At 37.4% G+C, this 21,440-nt stretch overlaps 1 protein-coding gene across 2 annotated transcripts in view; it reads left to right on the top strand.

The window, feature by feature from the left end:
- Positions 1-21,440, top strand: part of LOC106135379 (fibronectin type III domain-containing protein 1) — a 45,218-nt gene that overhangs the window by 662 nt on the left and 23,116 nt on the right. The window contains exons 1-2 of one of the 2 annotated variants that reach the window (XM_060952748.1): positions 16,987-17,210; positions 18,382-18,702. The gene's annotated coding sequence lies outside the window, so the exon portion shown is untranslated. Of the gene's footprint in view, positions 1-16,986; positions 17,211-18,381; positions 18,703-21,440 lie in introns of those variants that run through there. The other variant, XM_060952749.1, reaches the window with a different exon arrangement.

The following is a 21,440-nucleotide window of genomic DNA, read 5'->3' as shown; positions in this document are numbered from 1 at the left end:
ACATTTACTTTAAAAATAAAACTTTTTTTTGACAATATTTTGACTCCTATCGTCAATACATATGCGTAGTCACGTCTTTATCCCTTACGGGATAGACAGAGCTAACAATCTCAAAAATACAGAAAGGCCGTGGCCTATCAGTATTTTTAAGACTATTGGCTCTGTTTAAGTCGCAAAGGAGCGAAGAAATAAATGGTCACGTCTATATCCCTTACGGGGTAGACAGAGCCAACAATCTCAAAAATAGAGACAGGCCACGTTCAGCTTCTCGGCTTTACGATAGAATTTAGTTTCTAATAGTGACAGGTTGCTAGCATATCGACTAAAAGAAGACACCCAAGTTTAACCACTCCCTTGATAGACTTTTACAATCTGCATTGAAAGAGACGCGCATCGCACATTTTGACCACCGTTTCCCTTATCGTATTCTACGTCGAATATGCTTATCTAAATTATTTTAACTTAACCAAATCTAAGTGGTATTACGCAACGCGAGCCTTGGTGAAAACTTTGCTATATAATCTCATAGCTAATTCTAATTTTGGATGGTAAAATTATATCGTGGAGGCATAATCACCGCTGTGGATTAGTGGTTAGATCGCGTTTCTATGAGGTCCACGGTTTGATGTCAATGTCACTTTTCATAACAAACATTTCAGAAAAAAAAACAAGTTTAAGTTTTATAAACTTGGTATTTGACGGCCTTTGTGGTGTAGCGGTAGTACGCTTGTCTGTGACACCGGAGGTCCCGGGTTCGAATCCCGGCCAGGGCATGGTGAGAAACGAATTTTCTCTGATTGATCTGGATCTTCGATGTTTATCTTTATAAGTATTTATTAGAAAATATAGTACCGTTGAGTTAGTATCTCGTAACACAAGTCTCGAACTTACTTCGAGGCTAACTCAATCTTGTATAATCTGTCCCGTATATATTTATTTATTTATTATTATTATTTATAGAATAGTATATTTGGATATCCTGGTGTCAGGTCAAGAGTACCCGAAACCGCCGAGTTTGCATGAAGAGAGTTATGAATGTGGATGAAGCGAAAGGGTGCCGTGTGGTTCCCGGCACCAGTACAACAAAGAATAGGACCTCTCCATCTCTTTCCCATGGATGTCGTAAAACGCGACTGAGGGATAGGCTTACAAACTTGGAATTCTTTTTTTTAGGCGATGGGCTAGCAACCTGTCACTATTTGAATCTCAATTGATCTGAATTGACCCAGCTGAGCGTGGCCTATCAGTCTTTTCAAGACTGTTGGCTCTGTCTACCCCGCAAGGGATATGTATGTATGTATGAAGCGAAAGAAGTATGCTGGGATCGTGGCAAGTGGATAGATGTAGTCTCTGCCTACCGTTACGGGAAAGAGGCGTGATTTTATGTCTCAATGTAAAATATGTTGAGTATCTTTAAGTTAGCATCTCACAACACTAGTTGACTGGAAGAAATCCCAATTGCGGATAAGTCCGCCATTGTACATATTCTTCTAAATCCAATGACTGTTTTGTTATTTGTTATTTTTCTTTTTATGGTGCAATAATGAGTTGACAAACAAACAAACTAGTCTCGAAAACTACTTTACCTAAAACCACTACTCCAAAAATGTCAGGAACCACACGGCACATTCCCGTGAAAGTACAAGTGTATAACCAAGACGATTTTTGTCGTAAACTAACTACAATTTCATACAATAAAGAGTGGAAACTGCTAACAAATGCTGTGTGCGCACGCGCAGCCGGTCACAGACAATTGAACATAGAATGTCGTATATATCACTATGACCAGTGAAAACTATGTTGATTCAAAGTTACGACTGTAAAGAGAGCAAAATTAGAAGAATAATCATACACTAGCTGTGCCCGCGACTTCGTCCGCGTGGAAAAGTTATTTCAGGTATCATTGAAGCCCTCAAGGAGGTATAATTTTCCCCGTTTTTTTTTCACATATTATTTCTTCGCTCCTTATCGGCCTTACGGCTTGAATCGATTCTCATGAAATTTTGTGAGCACATTGAGTAGGTCTGAGAATCGGCCAACATCTATTTTTCATACCCCTCAGTGATAAGGGTTGTCCACCATTAACATTTTATTTAACTAGAATTTACTTAAAAATTATTTATATGGCAAAACAACGTTTGCCGGGACAGCTAGTAATATAATAATACCTGTTACCCGCGACTCCATTCGCGTGTATGAAGCTTTTCGCGTAATCTCAGCAAATTACACATGAAGAGAGTTATGAATGTGGATGAAGCAAAGGAAGTATGCAGGGATCGTGGCAAGTGGAAAGAGGTAGTCTCTGCCTACCCCTCCGGGAAAGAGGCGTGAGTTTATGTATGTATGTATGAGCAAATTACAATTGTCCAGACAAATAATGGACATAACATAATACATAATATACGTCTATATCCCTTGCGGGGTAGACAGAGCCAACAGTCATCAAAAACCAGAAAAGCCACGCTGAGCTGCCCAGCTCAATGATACATACATACATACATATGATCACGTCTATATCCCTTGCGGGGTAGACAGAGCCAACAGTCTTGAAAAGACTGAATGGCCACGTTCAGCTATTTGGCTTAATGATAGAACCGAGATTCAAATAGTGACAGGTTGCTAGCCCATCGCCTAAAAGAGGAATCCTAAGTTTATAAGCCTATCCCTTAGTCGTGCCGTGTGGTTCCCGGCACTATTACAAAAAAGAATAGGACCACTCCATCTCTTTCCCATGGATGTCTCAATGATAATTGAGATTAAAATAGCGACAGGTTGCTAGTCCATTGCCTAAAAGATGAATCCCAAGTTTATAAGCTGACCCTTAGTCGCCTATAACGATCCCATTCTAAAATCCTGGTAACCACACGACAATCTGTCTTCTTGCCAAATTTTATTTGTATTTGTTCAGTAGTTTTGACATTTCGGAATCAGTGAGTGAATGAATGAGTGAGTATTTTTCGCATTTAGTAGATATTTGAATACAGATGATTACTATGAACAATTAGTTTATTCAATGCACTCCCAATGGTGCATATTGTGAATTTAAAATAAGTGACCCTATTACGACCAGTTTGGTTACAAAATGGTTACATAACCAGCGAGACGAGAAAGTCAGTCCTTTGTAACTAAATAATAATAACGTTATTAACGAAATAACGGAGATGATAACAATATATATATTTTTTTTATTATTTATTACGTAAATGGATTAGAAATCTTAATGTTGGGATTCCGCTTTTTGCCGTGTGGTTCCCGGCGCCAATAAAAAAAGGGATAGGACCACTCCATCTCTTCAGCTCATGGATGTAGTAAAAAGCGACCAAGGGATAGGCTTATAAACTTGGGATTCTTCTTTTAGGCGATGGGCTAGTAACCTGTCACTATTTGAATCTCATTTCTATCATTAAGCCATACAGCTGAACGTGGCCTATCAGTCTTTTCAAGTCTGTTGGCTCTGGCTACCCCGTAAAATATAAAGATGTGATCAAAATCGTAGACCTGTTACAAGAATGCATTAATAATATATTTATTTATATAAATAATTGTTGTAAAAGTATCGTGTCAAACATTGTAAGTTAGCATAGGATCACTCCATAATTCCCAAGCGTGAATATCGTTAAAGACGACTAAGTAAAGAAGCGTTTGTTGGCTTTCATCTAGTGTTATCTTTTAATACGCTGTCGTTTTTCGACGGGGCTTAAAAAGAACATACATACTTATGTTATATTTATTTACGAAATCTTCTATAATTTATTGTTCACTCTGAGATAATAATTTGAAACAAATTAGTAATATATTCAGTAGTTTTAGCTAATAATTATTCACAAACTTGATTTGCTAATTAATAATATGACGAAAAAAAGAAAATGACCTTTTAACTTGATATATGACTTTTGTCAAATGCCTCTGTTTACAAGGATGCATATTTAATTTATGAATAGGATACCTCCATCTTTTTTTTATAGACATCGTTAAAGGCGACTAACGGAATGGCTTATAAACTTGAAATTCTTCTTTTAGGCGATGTGCTAGCAACCTGTCACTTTTTGAATCTCAATTCTATCATTAAGCCAAACAGCTGAATGTGGTGTTTCACTATTTTAGAGGCTACTAGTTCTGTTTACCCCGTAAGGGGTAAAGACGTGATTATATGGGCCGTGTGGTTCCCGGCACCAATAGAAAAAAGAATAGGACCACTCCATCTCTTTCCCATAGATGTCGTAAAAGGCTACTAAGGGATAGGCTGATAAACTTGTGATCCTCCTTTAGGCGACGGGCTAGCAACCTGTCACTTTACATAAATCTCAATTCTATCATCAAGCCAAACAATTGGCTCTGTCTACCTCGCAAGGGATATAGACGTGATTATATGTATGTCTGTATGTATTATACATACCTTTTCTTTGGCCTTCCTAATTACCTTATATCAAACTATTAATTATCTTAATCATAAAGTTTAGTTACCTACAAGAAGGTAGTGGTTTTGCGCAATTTCCTTTGAAATTAAATTCAAATTAAGGTTATATTACAGCTATGAGCGAAACGACATTACTTTTAACCCCTATCCTCAAAAAGGGGGTATAGATAGGTATATTTGCTGTGTGGTTCCCGGCACCAATACAAAAAAGGAATAGGACCACTCCATCTCCTTCCCATGGATGTCGTAAAAGGCGACTAAGGGATAGGCTTACAAACTTCTGGGGATTCTTTTTTAGGCGATGGGCTAGCAACCTGTCACTGTTTGAATCTCAATTCTTTCATTTATTCTAATAGCTGAACATGGCCATTCAGTCTTTTCAAGACTGTTGTCTCTGTCTACCCCGCAAGGGATATGGACGTGACCATATGTATGTATGTAGATGTATAAGTACGGGACAAATTACACAGATTGAGTTAGCCCTCTTAAGAAAGTTCGAGACTTGTGTTACGAGATCGTAACTCAACGATAAAATATAACATATAATCACGTCTATATCCTTTGCGGGGTAGGTCAGTATGAAAAAGTAGGCCAACAATGTTCACAGCAAGTATAGTACTAGCTGTGCCCGCGACTTCGTCCGCGTGAAATAGTTATTTTGGGCATCATTGAAGCCCTCAAGGAGGAATAATTTTACCCGTTTTTTTCACATTTTCCATTATTTCTTTGCTCCTAATAGTTGCAGCGTGATGTTATATAACCCAAAGGCTTCCTTGATAAATGGTCTATTCAACACAAAAATAATTTTTCAATTTGAACTAGTAGTTCCTGAGATTAGCGCGTTCAAACAAACTCTTCAGCTTTATAATATTAGTATAGATTAGTTACATGCTGTTTTAAACGTATTTAAAGATACGTAAGCTATTGTAGTGAAACCGAACTAAAATACTAGTGTTATAGACCATTTATACGGCCTTGCAAAGTGAAAGTATTAACGCCCAATATTAAAAGACCTATTCGTATCTAACAAAAATAAGGCAATAGAGCTCTTGCTAAACTAGTTTCTTTAAGCAGCAAAACGCCCAGCCTGAGCTGACCTATTTGCGTATAATATTTGTTTTGGAATCGAGCTCTTGCTTAATTGGTCCATTCGAGCAAGAAAACCAGTTTTAATTGACCTATCTATTCGTGATGATTGTTTTATTATCTAGGTCTTGTTGAACTGGATGTAATGGCGACTATGACCAGTTTTGATTGAGACATAGTAACCTACTAACAGGTCTGTAATATAGTTCTTTTTAATTTGGTCCTAGTCCAACAAGATTATTCTTATAGTTAGTTACCTGAACCGACGGTTGAGCTATCATGAAGACAGTTATAAATTTGGATGATGCGAAAGATGTATGCATGCTAGATCGTGGTAAGTGGGAAGATGTTGTCTCTGCCTACCCCATTAGAAAATAAGCGTTATCCAAAACCACACTCATAATTTCTATTAATAAGAGAAAAATTTTGTATGTTTGTATAGAATGAACTCATAAACTAACTGGACTGTTTATCACGAAATTTAGCACAGATATAGAATAGACTTTCGGAAGTGACATAAGCTACTTTTCTTATCTAGAATTTTCCTCGTGAGCGAAGCACTGCACAAAAGCTAATTATACACACATAACACGCCCTTATCCTTCATGGGGCAGACAGAGCCAGTAGTCTCAGTAATACTCCGAAAAAATATAATACAATAATTCTCCGCTTAACCCAATGGTAGACTGTTAGATAATGCTATTATCATTAAGTCCGCCTATTGTACTTTACAAATTGTAATTGTTACAATAAAGAATAAATAAATAAATACAGATAGGCGGAAAATCATAACTGTCCTTTCACAGTCGGTCAAACCGAAGTCGAGTTACCAATCAGTATTGTGCAGTTGTAGTTATGTAACCAGTTAACTTGGGTAACGGTTGCGGCACCAGTTACCAAGGTCATGCGCTGGTCAACCGAGCTTTAGAGATACAATCTTTGCTGACAACTGTAGCAATAGATTCCGCTTTTGATTTTAGCTGTAGATAACTTAGATAAATAAGTATATATGGGACAAATTACACAGATTGAGTTAGCCTCGAAGTAAGTTCGAGACTTGTGTTACGAGATACCAACTCAACGATACTATATTTTATAATAATAATAAATACTTATATAGATAAACGTTCAAGACCCAGGCTAAACAGGAAAAGTTCTTTTCTCATCATGCCCTGGCCGGGATTCGAACCCGGGACCTCCGGTGTCACAGGCAAACGTACTACCGCTGCGCCAAAGGTAAAAAAGCCGGCAAAGATAAAAAAGGAGGTTCTAATTTAGTTGCGATGTTTTTTTGTAAAATCATAGGTAAATACATACATACATGTTTAAAGTCACGTCTATATCCCTTGCGGGGTAGGAAGAGTAGAACAGACTTAAAAAGTCTGAAAGGCCACGTTCGGATCAAAAAAGCTTCATAATGGAATTTATCTATTAGTAGGTACTTACTTATTATTAATTATTTTATACATACAATCACGCCTATATCCTTGGCGGGGTGAACAGAGCCAACAGTCTCGATAAGACTGATAGGCCACGTTATCTGTGGTTATTGATTGATTTGAGATTAAAATAGTGACAGGTTTTACCAGCCCATCGCCTACAAGGAGATTCCCAAGTTAATAAGCCATTAGTCGCCTTTTACGACATCCATGGAAAAGAGATAGTTGTTCTATTCTTTTCCTATCGGTGCCGGGAACCACACGGCTACAGATTTTTAATTCTCATTTTTTTTTATGTCACGAGGTAAATATACTATACTAAACTAGAGGCCGCCTGCGACTTCGTCCGCGTGGAAACCCAATTATAACGTAACAATCAATCCCGCGGAAACTCCGGGATAAAAGGTCTAGCCTATATGTTATTCTGGGTCTTCAGCTACCCACATACCATAATTTCATCGTAATCGATTCAATAGTTTTTGCACGAAAGAGTAACAAACATCCATACTGACATCCTGACATACTCACAAACTTTCCCATTTATAATATTAGTAGGATATCTATGACATTATTATATTATCATATAGAAATGTTATAGCACCCCTCTTTTACCAACAAAACACAACACATTAACAACAATACACTATACTTTTGCGTAATACAGAGAAAGCGAGCCGAGATGTTCAGATTCCTACGTTACAGTCATAATTACAATTGATATACATACATACATACATGAATCACGTCTATATCCCTTGCGGAGTAGACAGAGACAACGGTCTTGAAAAGACTGATATGCCACTGTCTGCTGTTTGGCTTAATGATAGAATTGAAATTCAAATAGTGACAGGTTGTTAGCTGGTCGCCTAAAAAAGAAGTTGTAAGACTATCCCTTAGTCGCCTTTAACGACAACGTTGAAGAAAATGCTGCAGTGCAGTTTGTTACCGCTTCTTATGCACTGACACTTTGGAAGCGGCAGTAGGTAAACATAGTTTTTAGTAATATATCAACCAATGTTGTGAAACCAAAACATATGACAATTATTAAGTGACTAGCTGTGCCCGCGACTTCGTCCGCGTGGAATAGTTATATTAGGCATCATTAAAAGTCCTCAAGGATATATAATTTCCCCCGTTTTTATTTCACATTTTCCATTATTTCTTTGCTTCTTTTAGTTGCAGCGTGATGTTATATTGCCTAAAGCCTTCCTCGATAAATGGTATATTCAACGCAAAAATATATTTTCAAATACAACCAGTAGTTCCTTATATTAGCGCGTACAAACAAACAAACAAACTCTTCAGCTTTATAATATTAGTATAGTTTAAGACCAAACCGAATTTAGCCTCAGGGGGTCTAATTTTTAATTAAAAATATAGAAAATAAAATAAAAAACTCCACTATTTCCATTCCGATTGACTGACTACACCGTAATTAATGCGCTTTTCACTATTAGATAGGCGTCCGTTTGAACGGTTCACAGATACCATAATTACTTTTTCACGATTAAACCTTTGGTGTCATTAACACTGTTGTAAGATCTACATATCTCTACGATACGAGATACGTATCGATCTAAGATACTCTCTCGTGTCAGTAACAAAATTCAAAATTTTTATTCATTATTATAGGATACTATATATCGCTTAATAATTGTCGTATGGTTTAACAACATTGGTTGACGTCAAATAAATTACTTAAAAACTAAGTTTACTGCCGCTTCCAAGGCGTCAGTGCAGAAGAAGCGGTAACAAACTGCACTGCAGCATTTAACGCATTGCAGCATTTAACAACTAACCTTTAACGACATCACTGGGAAAATGATGGAGTGGTCCTACATCCTATCCTATCCTACTACTATTATAAAGGCGAAAGTTTGTATGGATGTATGGATGTTTGTTACTCTTTCACGCAAAAACTACTGAACCGATTACCATGAAATTTGGTATGTAGGTAGCTGAAGACCCAGAATAACACATAGGCTACTTTTTATCCCAGAGTTCCCGCGGGATTGATAGGGTTTCCATGCGGACGAAGTCGCGGGCGGCCTCTAGTACATACATATAATCTTAATCCCTTAAGGGGTAGACAGAGTCAACAGACTCGGAAAAACTGGAAGGCTACGTTCAGCTGTTCGGCTTAATGATGAAATTTAGATTCAAAGAGTCCCAAGTTTATAAGCCTATCCCTTAGCCGCCTCTTACGACATCCATGGAAAAGAGATGGAGTGGTCCTATTGTTTTTTATATTTGTGCCGGGAACCGCACGGTATTTTTCTTTGAAGGCGGTTTAAAAAACTATAATTGATGATTTATAAGCAACATTTCGCTTTTATTAAGGCAGCGAAAAATATCATTTGTCATTAGTGCATCCGATTGTCGTTAAAATTATGATAATTTTTCGCACAGATTTTGTTAATTTTATATCCATCACCAAAGTAAGTAATGACTTCCGACTGATAGAATTGAGATTCAAATAGTGACAGGTTGCTAGCCATTGCCTAAAAAAAGAATCCCAAGTTTATAAGCCAATCCCTTAGTCACCTTTTACGACATCCATGGGAAAGTGATGGAGTGGTCCTATTCTTTTTTCTATTTACACGGCTGTTTAATTTGACAGCAATTTAAGACATATACCGCCTCTGTGGCGCAGCGGTAGTACGCTTGTCTGTGACACCGGAGGTCCCGGGGTCGAATCCCGGCCAGGGCATGATGAGAAAAGAACTTTTTCCGTTTGGCCTGGGTCTAGGATGTTTATCTGTATAAGTTTTTATTATAAAATATAGTATCATTGAGTTAGTATCTTGTAACACAAGTCTCGGACTTAATACGAGACTAACTCAAATACTAACTCTGAGTAATTTATCCCGTATATATTTATTATTATTATTTACTGTTTAAGAAGATGTTTAACTCTAAACAGCATTTATGAATACGATTTTTTTAAGTATGACTTAAAGTGGGTCTTAATATTTAAGTAACGTTTATGAATTAGGTTGCTAGACTATAAAATATGACTATTCAGATTTTTATTATCTAACCAGTGCCAATGAAGATGACATTTTAACCTATTGCACAAGTAATATTGTATTCGTTTCATTGCATCACAGCAACGGGGAAGGTGACAAATCAGACATCTGTCAAAAAGACGAGTTTTTTTTATCATATCAAATTCTGACCCGCATAATTTGAATTTAAAAAACAGATTGGTTCTCATTTAAATTTTCCACATCTATGTATACTAATATTATAAAGCTGAAGAGTTTGTTTGTTTGTTTCAACGCGCTAATATCAGGAACTACTGGTTCGAATTGAAAAAATATAGGTATTTATGTTTGAGAAAGGCTTTAGGCTATATAACATCACGCTGCAACCGTTAGGAGCGAAGAAATAATGGAAAATGTGTAAAAAACGAGAGAAATTATTCATACTGGAGGGCTTCAATGATGCCCAAAATAACTATTCCACGCGGACGGAGTCGCGGGCACAGCTAGTAATAAATATAAATTATTCAGTTATTTTAAACACAAGAAATAACTATAGACAGATTTATAGTCCCATAAAAATTAGTATAATCTTAATAGGCAAAAAAAAAATCTCGTACAATTTTTTCTTAAATATCTCGTATAAATAATTTTTAAATACCAAGTACACATTACAAGGAATATTATATATATAGAGGAGTAGGTACACCTAGATTTATAAAAAGCAAGATATACGAGTTCGTATAAAAATAGCCATTATTTTAAATGCCAAGCAATTTTTATCACCGGTAACATTAAAAACCAGTTTGAATTTACAAAGTAGGTAATGTCAGTTTATAGCTGTTGTACAGCTGTCATTATTATTGTTTGTTTTACAAGTAGGTTATTGTGTTTTCGTAAAAAGCGATTAAGGGAAGCGCACATAGAAGCGAAGAGTAAATGTCGTGTACCAGCTGTTTCTCGTACCGTGCAGTTTGTAAAAGTCAATTAAGGTAAAGGCAAATAAGGTAATACACTTGGAATTCGTATTTAAGGCGATGGCCTAGCAACCTGACACTATTTAAATCTCATTCCATTGTAAAGCCATACAGCTGAACGTGGCCTCTAAATCTTTTCAAGACTGTTGGCACTGTCTGCCCTGCAAGGGATATAGACGTGACTATATGGATGTAGTATTAGTATGATATACTTACATACAATAATATCTACGCCTTTTTCCCGGAGAGGTAGGCAGAGACCACATCTTTCCACTTGCCACGATCCCTGCACACTTCCTTCGCTTCATCCACATTCATAACTCTCTTCATGCAAGCTCGGCGGTTTCGGGTACACTTGACCAGATCTTTTGCTGGAACTTTTCCGATTTGATCAAGGATCAATGATTATTGAGTTTAGCGCGTTCAAACAAACGAACAAACAAACTCTTCAGCTTTATAATATTAGTATATATATACCTATACATACATACGGGACAAATTACACAGATTGAGTTAGCCTCGAAGTGAGTTCAAAACTTGTGTTACGAGATACTAACTCAACGATACTATATTTTATAATAAATACTTATATAGATAAACATCCAAGACCCAGGCCAATCTGAAAAAGTTCTTTTCTCATCATGCCATGGCCGGGATTCGAACCTGGGACCTCCGATGTCACAGACAAGCGTACTACCGCTGCGCCACAGAGGCCGTTAGATGAAAAGAAAATAGATTTGTGCCGTACGCGCCTACCCAACCATCGGGCACGTCACATCCTTAAACACACAAAGGTAATTAAAAAAATTAACTGTCCAATTAGCCGATGCCATCTCGCATTGTCTAAAACAATAGTCTGTTCACGAAACACGGGAACAATGGAAAGGAACTATAATAAATTAGTTAGTAAGTAAATGTTTGTTTATATATGACTTACAATATACGGAAAAGTAATTGAACCCGTTAAATGATGATAAACGTGCCGAAAGTGCGGTTCCCGGCACCAATACAAAAAAGAATAGGACCACTCCATCTCTTTCCCATGGATGTCGTAAAAGGCGACTAAGGGATATGCTTACTAACTTGGGATTCTTTTTTTAGGCGACGGGCTAGCAACCTGTCACTATTTGAATCTCAATTCTATCATTAAGCCAAATAGCTGAACGTAGCCATTCAGGGATATAGACGTGACCATATGTATGTATGTATATGTTTGTAATAGAACCTCACTATTGCCGTGTACCAATGGCTATTTTCGAAGTTGTGTACATTAGTTTAAATACTAACCGATGCTCATACGGTGAGGAAAACATCGTGAGGAAACCTGCACATTCAGGTAACTGGATGGTGTAACCATGGATCCAATACGGGTTAGGTTCCCCTGCAAAGGTTGCGGAGGTCAGACGGGAGTCGCTTCGTGTGAAAACCTGACTCACCCAATCCAAGGTCCATGGTCAAAGGCACACCCCGGGCTCCTCTGCAGAGTCAGGATGCAACCGGGACTAAGAAGCCAGGAGTAGAAGATACGGAAAAGTAATAAAATATGATAGGGAAGGTAATTTAATAAGTATTTTACACGAAGTGACTCCCGTCTGACCTCCATAACAAACTCTTCAGCTTTATAATATTAGTATAGATAGATTCGACTGGCATAGAATGCCTTAATGCCATTGAGTCCACCTGTTGTACATTTTACGTGCATAAAGTTTAAATAAATGAATAAATAATCCATGGCAAATAAGTATATGCGTTACCGAAGTGCCGGTAACCACACGGAATATCTACGTATAGAAATATTGATTAGCCAATTCATTGCTTCCTAATATAACAAATAGTATTAAAAAACGCAATATCGCTTCGGTAATGTGAATTAGAAAGTTAATTGCTTAGAAATGAACCAATAATAATCATACAACGTAAAGTTAGTACATATTTCCTTGAAAATATAATCCACTAGAGGCCGCCCGCGACTTCGTCCGCATGGAAACACTATCAATCCCGCGGGAACTCCGGGATAAAAAGTAGCCTATGTGTTATTCTGGGTCTTCAGCTACCTACATACTAAATTTCATCGTAATCGGTTCAGTAGTTTTTGCGTGAAAGAGTAACAAACATCCATACTTACAAACTTTCGCATTTATAATATTAGTAGGATATACATTGCCGTGTGGTTTCCGGCACCAATAGAAATATAATAGGACCACTCCATCACTTTCTCATGTATGTCGTTAACGGCGACTAAGGAATAAGGTTAATACTCCTTTAGTGAAGCATTTACTTACTTACTTAAATATTAACTTACGAACCTGTCACTATACGAACCTGTCACTATACGAAGCTGTCACTATACGAACCTGTCACTGTACGAACCTGTCACTGTACGAACATGTCACTATACGAACCTGTCACTATCCGAATCTTAAGATCCAGTTAAACATGGCCCCCGAGTTTGAACTATGTATAGACTCTGTTTTCACCGTCCGGGGTAAAGACATAAGTGTGTGTCTGATTTCCGGTTATCTGTTTGTGCCCTGTGGTTTCCGGCACCAATAAAAAAAGATATAGGACCACTCTGTCTCATTCCCATGGATGTCGTAAAAGGCGACTAAAGGATAGGCTTATAAAAAAGACATTCTTCTTTTACGCGATAGGCTAGCAACCTGTCACTATTTGAATCTCAATTCTATCAATAAGCCAAACAGCTGAACGTTACATATCAGTATTTTCGAGACTGTTGCCCTCTGTCTACCCCGCAAGGGATAAAGACGTGATTATATGTATGTATGTGATTCCCGGACATGCCATCGTGTTAACTATAAGTAGACTTCCTCCATTTTTACGATTCGGGGAAACGTTTTTAACTTGAAAGGAACTGAATAATTAAACGCGTGATTAATTTTCATTGGCGCATGCGCGTTTAGTGTCACGCATATAGTGTGGATTAGGAATGGAATTTCCTTTTCTTCTTCTTCTCCATACGTACATACTACAATCACGTCTTATCTCTTACGGAGTAGACAGAGCCAATAGTCTTGAATCGCTAGACTGCAAGGCTATATGTTGGAATTGAGATTCAAATAGTGACAGGTTGCTAGCTCATCGCCGACAAGAGGAATCCCAAGTTAATAAGCCTATGTCTTAGTCACCTTTTACGGCATCAATGGGAAAGGTATGGAGTGGTTCTATTCCAAACTGCTGGATACCACACGGAATTAGTGTATGATGACGGGGTATAGGAAATTTGCTGAAAATAATAAAATATTTTGCGCTGGTAAATAAAAGATGATGCACGCTTAAAAACAGACTGTCATTTATTTTTATTATTTTTCTTATTTTAAAATACAAAATGTAACTCCTTTACAAAGGAGTTCAGAACACTCTAAGGAGTTCGTAACACGGGGTGAACTAAGTCATTAAATTAAATATTACTTGGAGTACCTAACGTTGTGAATGTTATAAATGTTGAAATTTGAAAGAAGATGCCATCAAAAACATCATGTAAAAACCCAAGTCTCGCAGCTCAGTCTTTTTCTGAAGTTGACGTTGTTGAATAAAATGCTGCAGTGCAGTTTGTTACCGCTTCTTAACACTGACGCCTTGGAAGCGGCAGTAAACTTAGTTTTATTTCACGTCAACCAATGTTGTGAAACCAAACGTTTTGACAATTATTAAGCGATATAATAGATTGAAATAGTGACAGGTTGCTAGCCCATCGCCTAAAAGAAGAATCCCAAGCTTGTGGGCCTATCCCTTAGTCGCCTTTTACGACATCCATGGCAAACAGATGAATGTTTTAGTAACGTAATACATACATACATACATACATAAACTCACGCCTCTTTCCCGGAGGGGTAGGCAGAGACTACCTCTTTCCACTTGCCACGATCCCTGCATACTTCCTTTGCTTCATCCACATTCATAACTCTCTTCATGCAAGCTCGGCGGTTTCGGGCACTTAATACATATTTGTTGAATATCATTCACCATGATCACTTTCTTGTTGTCACGCGTGGTGGAACTCTTGTCGTGGGGGTGGGGTGGGGGGGGGGCTGGTGTGACCATGAACGCCTAATAAATGGGACATTTACGTGATGAATACATACATACATACATACATAAAATCACGCCTATTTCCCTTGGAAACCCTATCAATTCCGCGGGAAATCCGGGATAAAAAAGCCTATATGTTATTCTGGGTCTTCAGCTGCCTACATACAAAATTTCATCGTAATCGGTTCAGTAGTTTGTGCGTGAAAGAGTAACAAACATCCACACTGACATACTCACAAACTTTCGCATTTATAATATTAGTAGGAGTGTGCCGTGTATTTTCCGGCACCAATAAAAATTTGGTGGTGAATCTATACTAATATTATAAAGCTGATATGTTTGTTTGTTTGAACGCGCTAATCTCAGGAACTGCTGGTTCGAATTGAAAAATTATTTTTGCGTCTTTTCAAGACCATTGGCTCTATCTACCCCGCAAGGGATATAGGCATGAATATATGTATGTATGTTATCCCAAATTGCTTAGAAACTTTTGTCGCCCTACAAATTGCGTGCACCGTCTCACACACTGCTCATGATGGCGGTCGTGTGAAATCATCTTTTCTTACGTCTTTCTGTCCAAGAGCAATTAATATAAATATGTGGTTTAAGAACTTTATTTCTCATAAAGAATTACATTCACTTACAAATGAGAACATTCAAAAAACAAACATTTATGTACAATGTCAAAGTGCGCTCAATTAAATAAAATCGAACACTTAGTGGGTAGAAAATAAAATAATTGTAGTTCAAACAGCAAATGAATGAATATTAACTTACTTGATGTGGCAAGTAGTAGTAAGCAAATATGTACTTATTGGAGAGTGTGGAGGGAAAGGTCGGAGTGGGAAGACCTAGACGAACGTATCTTGATCAAATTAAGGACGCCCTGGCAAAGGGTCAGGTCGAGAGTACCCGAAACCGCCGAGCTTGCATGAAGAGAGTTATGAATGTGGATGAAGCGAAGGAAGTATGCAGAGATCGTGGCAAGTGGAAAGAGGTAGTCTCTGCCTACCCCTCCGGGAAAGAGGCGTGATTTTATGTAATGTGTTTTATGTATGTAAAAAGTGGGAAAAGGTAACGACTAGGAAGAAGAAGTATTCATTTCTTTGGTGACAAAAACAAATGAATAAAATAAAATAAATATATACGGGACAAATTACACAGATTGAGTTAGCCTCGAAGTAAGTTCGAGACTTGTGTTACGAGATACTAACTCAACGATACTATATTTTATAATAAATACTTATATAGATAAACATCCAAGACCCAGGCCAATCAGTAACCAGGCGTTTAAAAGCCTTCAATTAAATAATTTTATCTAAAACGACGAAAACTATAAATGTTGTCCATTAAATTACTTGATAATATTATAAACGACTAACTGTGCCTGCGACTTCGTCCGCGTGGAATAGTATTTTGGGCATTATTGAAGCCCTCGAGGATGAATAATTTTCCCCGTTTTTTTTTTCACATTTTCCATTATTTCTTTGCTCTTTATAGTTGCAGCGTGATGTTATTATAGCCTCAAGTCTTCCTCGCTAAACGGTCTATTCAACGCAATAATATTTTTTCAATTCGAACCAGATTCTTGATATTAGCGCGTTCAAACAAACAAACTCTTCAGCTTTATAATACATATTAGTATAGATTTATTGAGATAGTATAATAAGATGTTTTCTTTCTACGTGCCGTGTGGTACCCGGCACCAAAATGCGAAAGATTTCTTTCCTGTGGATGTCGTAAAAGGAGACTCAGGGATAGGCTTTTAGGGGAACTTTGGGATTCTACTTTTAGGCGATGGGCTAGCAACCTGTCACTGTTTGATGGAGTGATTCTAACTATTCTTATTTTTCTATTGGTGCCGGGAACCACACGGCATTCGGCATACTCAAAGCGATATAACCGTATAGTTATGAAACACTTGTTTTATATTCCGTCAGGTTTCCGTTCACGAACAGACACTGCCCCCCCCCTTCCCCCCACCTCTTCCCCCTCCTTTCTAACCTCAACCAGTGTGCTTGCGACCGGTTTAGTGAACGTATGTGTGTTTCGTTCAAAAAAAAAACTTTAATTTTTTTTTTACGATCATTTTCGTCTGAAAATCTGTGAAAAATAAACCTTTTCTAATTTGACGAACATAATTTTTTTGTTATCTTTAATTTTCTTGTGGTTTTTTTTTGTTGTGTATGTTATTATGTTGTAAATGTATGTTTATGTGTATCAGTTTTATGAGTGTGTCGTCTGTCAATTGTCTTAGGTTGGCATTTTGCAAAATGTTATGTGATTAATTTATGTTTATTGACGGCCTCTGTGGCGCAGCGGTAGTACGCTTGTCTGTGACACTGGAGGTGCCGGGTTCGAATCCCGGCCAGGACATGATGAGAAAAGAACTTTTTCTGATTGGCCTGGGTCTTGGATGTTTATCTATATAAGTATTTATTATAAAATATAGTATCGTTGGGTTAGTATCTCGTAACACAAGTCTCGAACTTACTTCGAGGCTAACTCAATCTGTGTAATTTGTCCCGTATATAGGTATTTATTTATTTATTTCACCCGTTGGAATAGGATCCATAGGAATCCCATGTTTATAACTTTTTCCCTTTGTCGCCTTTTATGACACTCATGGAAAAAAATTAAATGGTTGCATTCTAAAGTAACGAAAATACACCGCATTCATACAAAAAAAAAATAACCATTATAATTAAGTATCTATTCACAATCTCCTTGCAATGTGCCGTGTGGTTCCCGGCAACAATATAGAAGCACGAGCACTCCATCTCTTTCCCATGTATGTCGTGAAAGGCGACTAAGGGATAACCTTATAAACTTGGGATTATTCATTTAGGCGATGGGCTAGCAACCTGTCACGTGGCGTGATGAAAGTAATAGTCTTGTTAAAAATAATGGTACTCGTTAATTTAATTACAGCCATTTTGTAATAGACTAATGATAGAAATCACATTAGCTGGTTGCTTTAAAACTGATAAGGTTGAAACTATACATACATATAGTCACAGCTTCATCCCTTACGGGGTAGACAGAGCCAACAGTCTCGCAAAGAAAGAAATGCCACGTTCAGGTGTATGACTTAATGATGGAATTGAGATTCAAATAGTGACAGCTTGCTAGCGCGTCGCCTATTAAAATAATTCCAATTAATAAGTAGAATTCCAAAATTTTGGAATCTTTTCATATGATTTTCATAACTTACTATACACATATTTTTGTTATTTTTCCCGAATAAACATTTTATTAATTTATAAATACATACATACATATAGTCACGTTTATATCCCTTGCAGGGTAGACGGAGCCAACAGTTTTGAAAAGGCCACGTTCAGGCTCTATGATGGAATTGAAATAATACCTGTTTATGTCATATTAAGTAGGTTTTTTGAATAAAAAACAAAATTACATTGTTACAGGACATTGGCATAAGAAAAAATAAATATAAATGCAAGTGAATAAAAGACCACATCAGGAAAACGGTGTTTTGAAAATTACATTAAATTTTTTTAAAGATTTTTTATTTTTATATTTGAAATTCGCATTCTACGCTGTGATTGTTTATTTATTTTTCTATTTTTACGATTATTATTTCGGCTAGTGGTGATTTAAGTTTTTTTTTTAATTTTTGTGTTATTTTAGAAATGTGAAGTGACAGAATTTGATGTGTAGTGAATAAATGTGATAAATTTTTTTTTTTGACATTTTCACTGGGTTTTTCACTGCGGCAGCGGATTTTGGTAAGAATTTCTTTTTTTCTAGTACATTTTAAGTATTTATCATTTTCGAAGTTATGTTCATTAGTTTGAATACTAATCGATGCTCTTACGGTGAGGGAAAACATCGCGAGGAAACCTGCACATTCAGGCAACTGGATGTGTAACCATGATCGATCCAATACGGGTAAGGTTCCCCTGCAAAGGTTGCGGAGGTCAGACGGGAGTCGCTTCGTGTAAAAACCTGACTCACCCAATCCAGGATCCATGCTCAAAGGCATACCCGGGCTCCTCTCCAGAGTGGAGACTCTAAAGCCAGGAGGAAGAAGAAGAATAAAGGTCATATCACAACTGCAACAAAAATATTCCCTATCAATATGACGGCCTCTGTGGCGCAGCGGTAGTACGCTTGTCTATGACACCGGAGGTCCCGGGTTCGAATCTTGGCCAGGGCATGATGAGAAAAGAACTTTTTCTGATTGGCCTGGGTCTTGGATGATTATCTATATAAGTATTTATTATAAAATAAAGTATCGTTGGGTTAGTATCACGTAATACAAGTCTCGAACTTACTTCGAAGCTAACTCAATCTGTGTAATTTGTCCCGTACCTATATATTAAAAACAAAAAAACAAATATTTTTAACAAGAACGCATCAAACATTTTCATGTTGGTAGTACATAATAAATAGCTGTTAAAAAAAAACCGTTAAAAATTATTAACGAAGTTATAACTTCGGGAATCGGACAAATCGATCAAACGCCGACGTAACGCGACCTCGATAATCGATTCAACTAGATATCGATACCTTTCGAATAATCGATATTATTACGATTTCGTAATCTGTCCGCAATGAGGTACCTACATTCGTTTACTGTGTGAACGAATGTTTGTAGCGGGAATATCTTCCTCCAGGCTGGTGTGATGTCTGGGGAACCGCACGACAGACGATGTCGAGTCGGAGGTTGTATTTACGCTCTAATCCGTGAAATCTTTGCTTGCGCGATTTAGATTCTTCGCTGCTATTGACTGAGCGAGTTTTTTGATATGACAATTGGTTAGCCATACAGCTGTGCATAGCCTTTCAGTCTTTATGAGATTGTTGGCTCTTTCTACCCCGTTAGGGAATAAGACGGGATTATATGTAATGTATGTATTGCCGTAGTAAGTGCCGTGTGGTTCCCGGCATCGATAGAAAAAAGAACAGGACCACTCCATCTTTATCCCATGAGTGTCGTAAAAGGCGACAAACGGATAGGCTTCTAAACTGGGCATTCTTTTTTTAGACGATGGACTAGCAACCTGTCAGTATTTGAATCTCAATTATATCTTAAAGCCAAATAGCTGATTGGGCCTATCAGTCTTTTCATACTGTTGGCTCTGTCTACCCCGCAAGGAATATAGACGTGATTGTATGTATGTATGCAGTCAAAGTCGTGGGTAGAAGTTAGTTATATTATTATACTCGTAAACTGACCCGTGCCAATTCGTGGCAGAACACTAAGGGTATTATTTAATACTATGATTGCAAAATAACAAACAATAGATTATACAATAAGTTGAGTCACAAACCTTTGGTAACTGCTGAGGTATGATAAAAATAACTATAATATTGTTACATACATACACACATATAAACACGTCTATATCCCATACGAGGTGGACAGTGAGAACAGTCTTGAAAAGACTGGCCACGTTCAGCTGTTTGCCTTAATGTTAGGATTGAGATTCAAATAGTGACAGGTTGCTAGCCCATCGCCTAAAAAGAAGAATCACAATTTTGTCCCAATGGTCAAACTCTTACATACAAACATACATATAATCACGTCTTAATCCCTTGTGGGGTAGACAGAGCCAACAGTCTCGCGATCGCAAAATCTGAAAGGCCACGTTCAGCTGTAAGGCTTAATGATGGAATTGAGATTCAAATAGTGTCAGGTTGCTAGCTCATAGCCAAAAATAAGCTTAGCCAAGTTAATAAGCCTAAGTCCTTAGTCGCCATTTACGACATCCATAGGAACGAGACGGAGTGGTCCTATTCTATTTTTTATTGGTGCCGGGAACCACACGGCAAATTTACTACATTTACTACACAAATCTTTCAATTCCATCATTAAGCCATACACCTGAGCGTAGCCTTTCAGTATTCATGATACTGTTGGCTCTGTCTACCCCCGAAAGAATAAAGATGTTAAAAGATATTATTCATAGTATGACAGAAAATATCTCGACTCCATTATTCAGCCATACAACTAAACGTGGTTTTTCAGTCTTTCATAGACTGTTGGCTCTGTCTACCCTGTAAGGAATACAGACGTGATGTTTGTGTATGTAGCAATATACCTATTTGTATGTTCGCTCGTATAACCTTGCTTATCAGAAGGTCGGTCGGTTTAAAACTAGTCGGATTGTATAGATCTCGGTAACTATTAGAAGTGACAAAAATTAATATCATTAAAATTGAAGGTTTTTTTTTTATTTAACAAGTGACTCACGTCTGACCTCCGCTATCTTTGTTGGACAACGGTTGCACATCCAGTTGGCTGAATGTGCAAGTTTACTCACATGTTTAAGAGCATAGGATAAAAATCCAAATAATGAAACCGCCAAGCTTGCATAAAGAGAGTTATGAATGTGGATGAAGTGAAGGAAGTATGCAGAGATCGTGGTAAGTGGAAAGAGCCTACCCCTCCGGGAAAGAGGCGTGATTTTATGTTTGTATGTACCTAAGTAATGTCCATAACTGAGAGAAGAGTCAATAG

The sequence above is a fragment of the Amyelois transitella genome, chromosome 29 (assembly GCF_032362555.1).
Source record: "Amyelois transitella isolate CPQ chromosome 29, ilAmyTran1.1, whole genome shotgun sequence".
NCBI classification, from domain to species: domain Eukaryota; kingdom Metazoa; phylum Arthropoda; class Insecta; order Lepidoptera; family Pyralidae; genus Amyelois; species Amyelois transitella.
The sequence above is the reverse complement of the archived record's forward strand: the minus strand, read 5'-3'. Positions and strand labels throughout refer to the sequence as shown.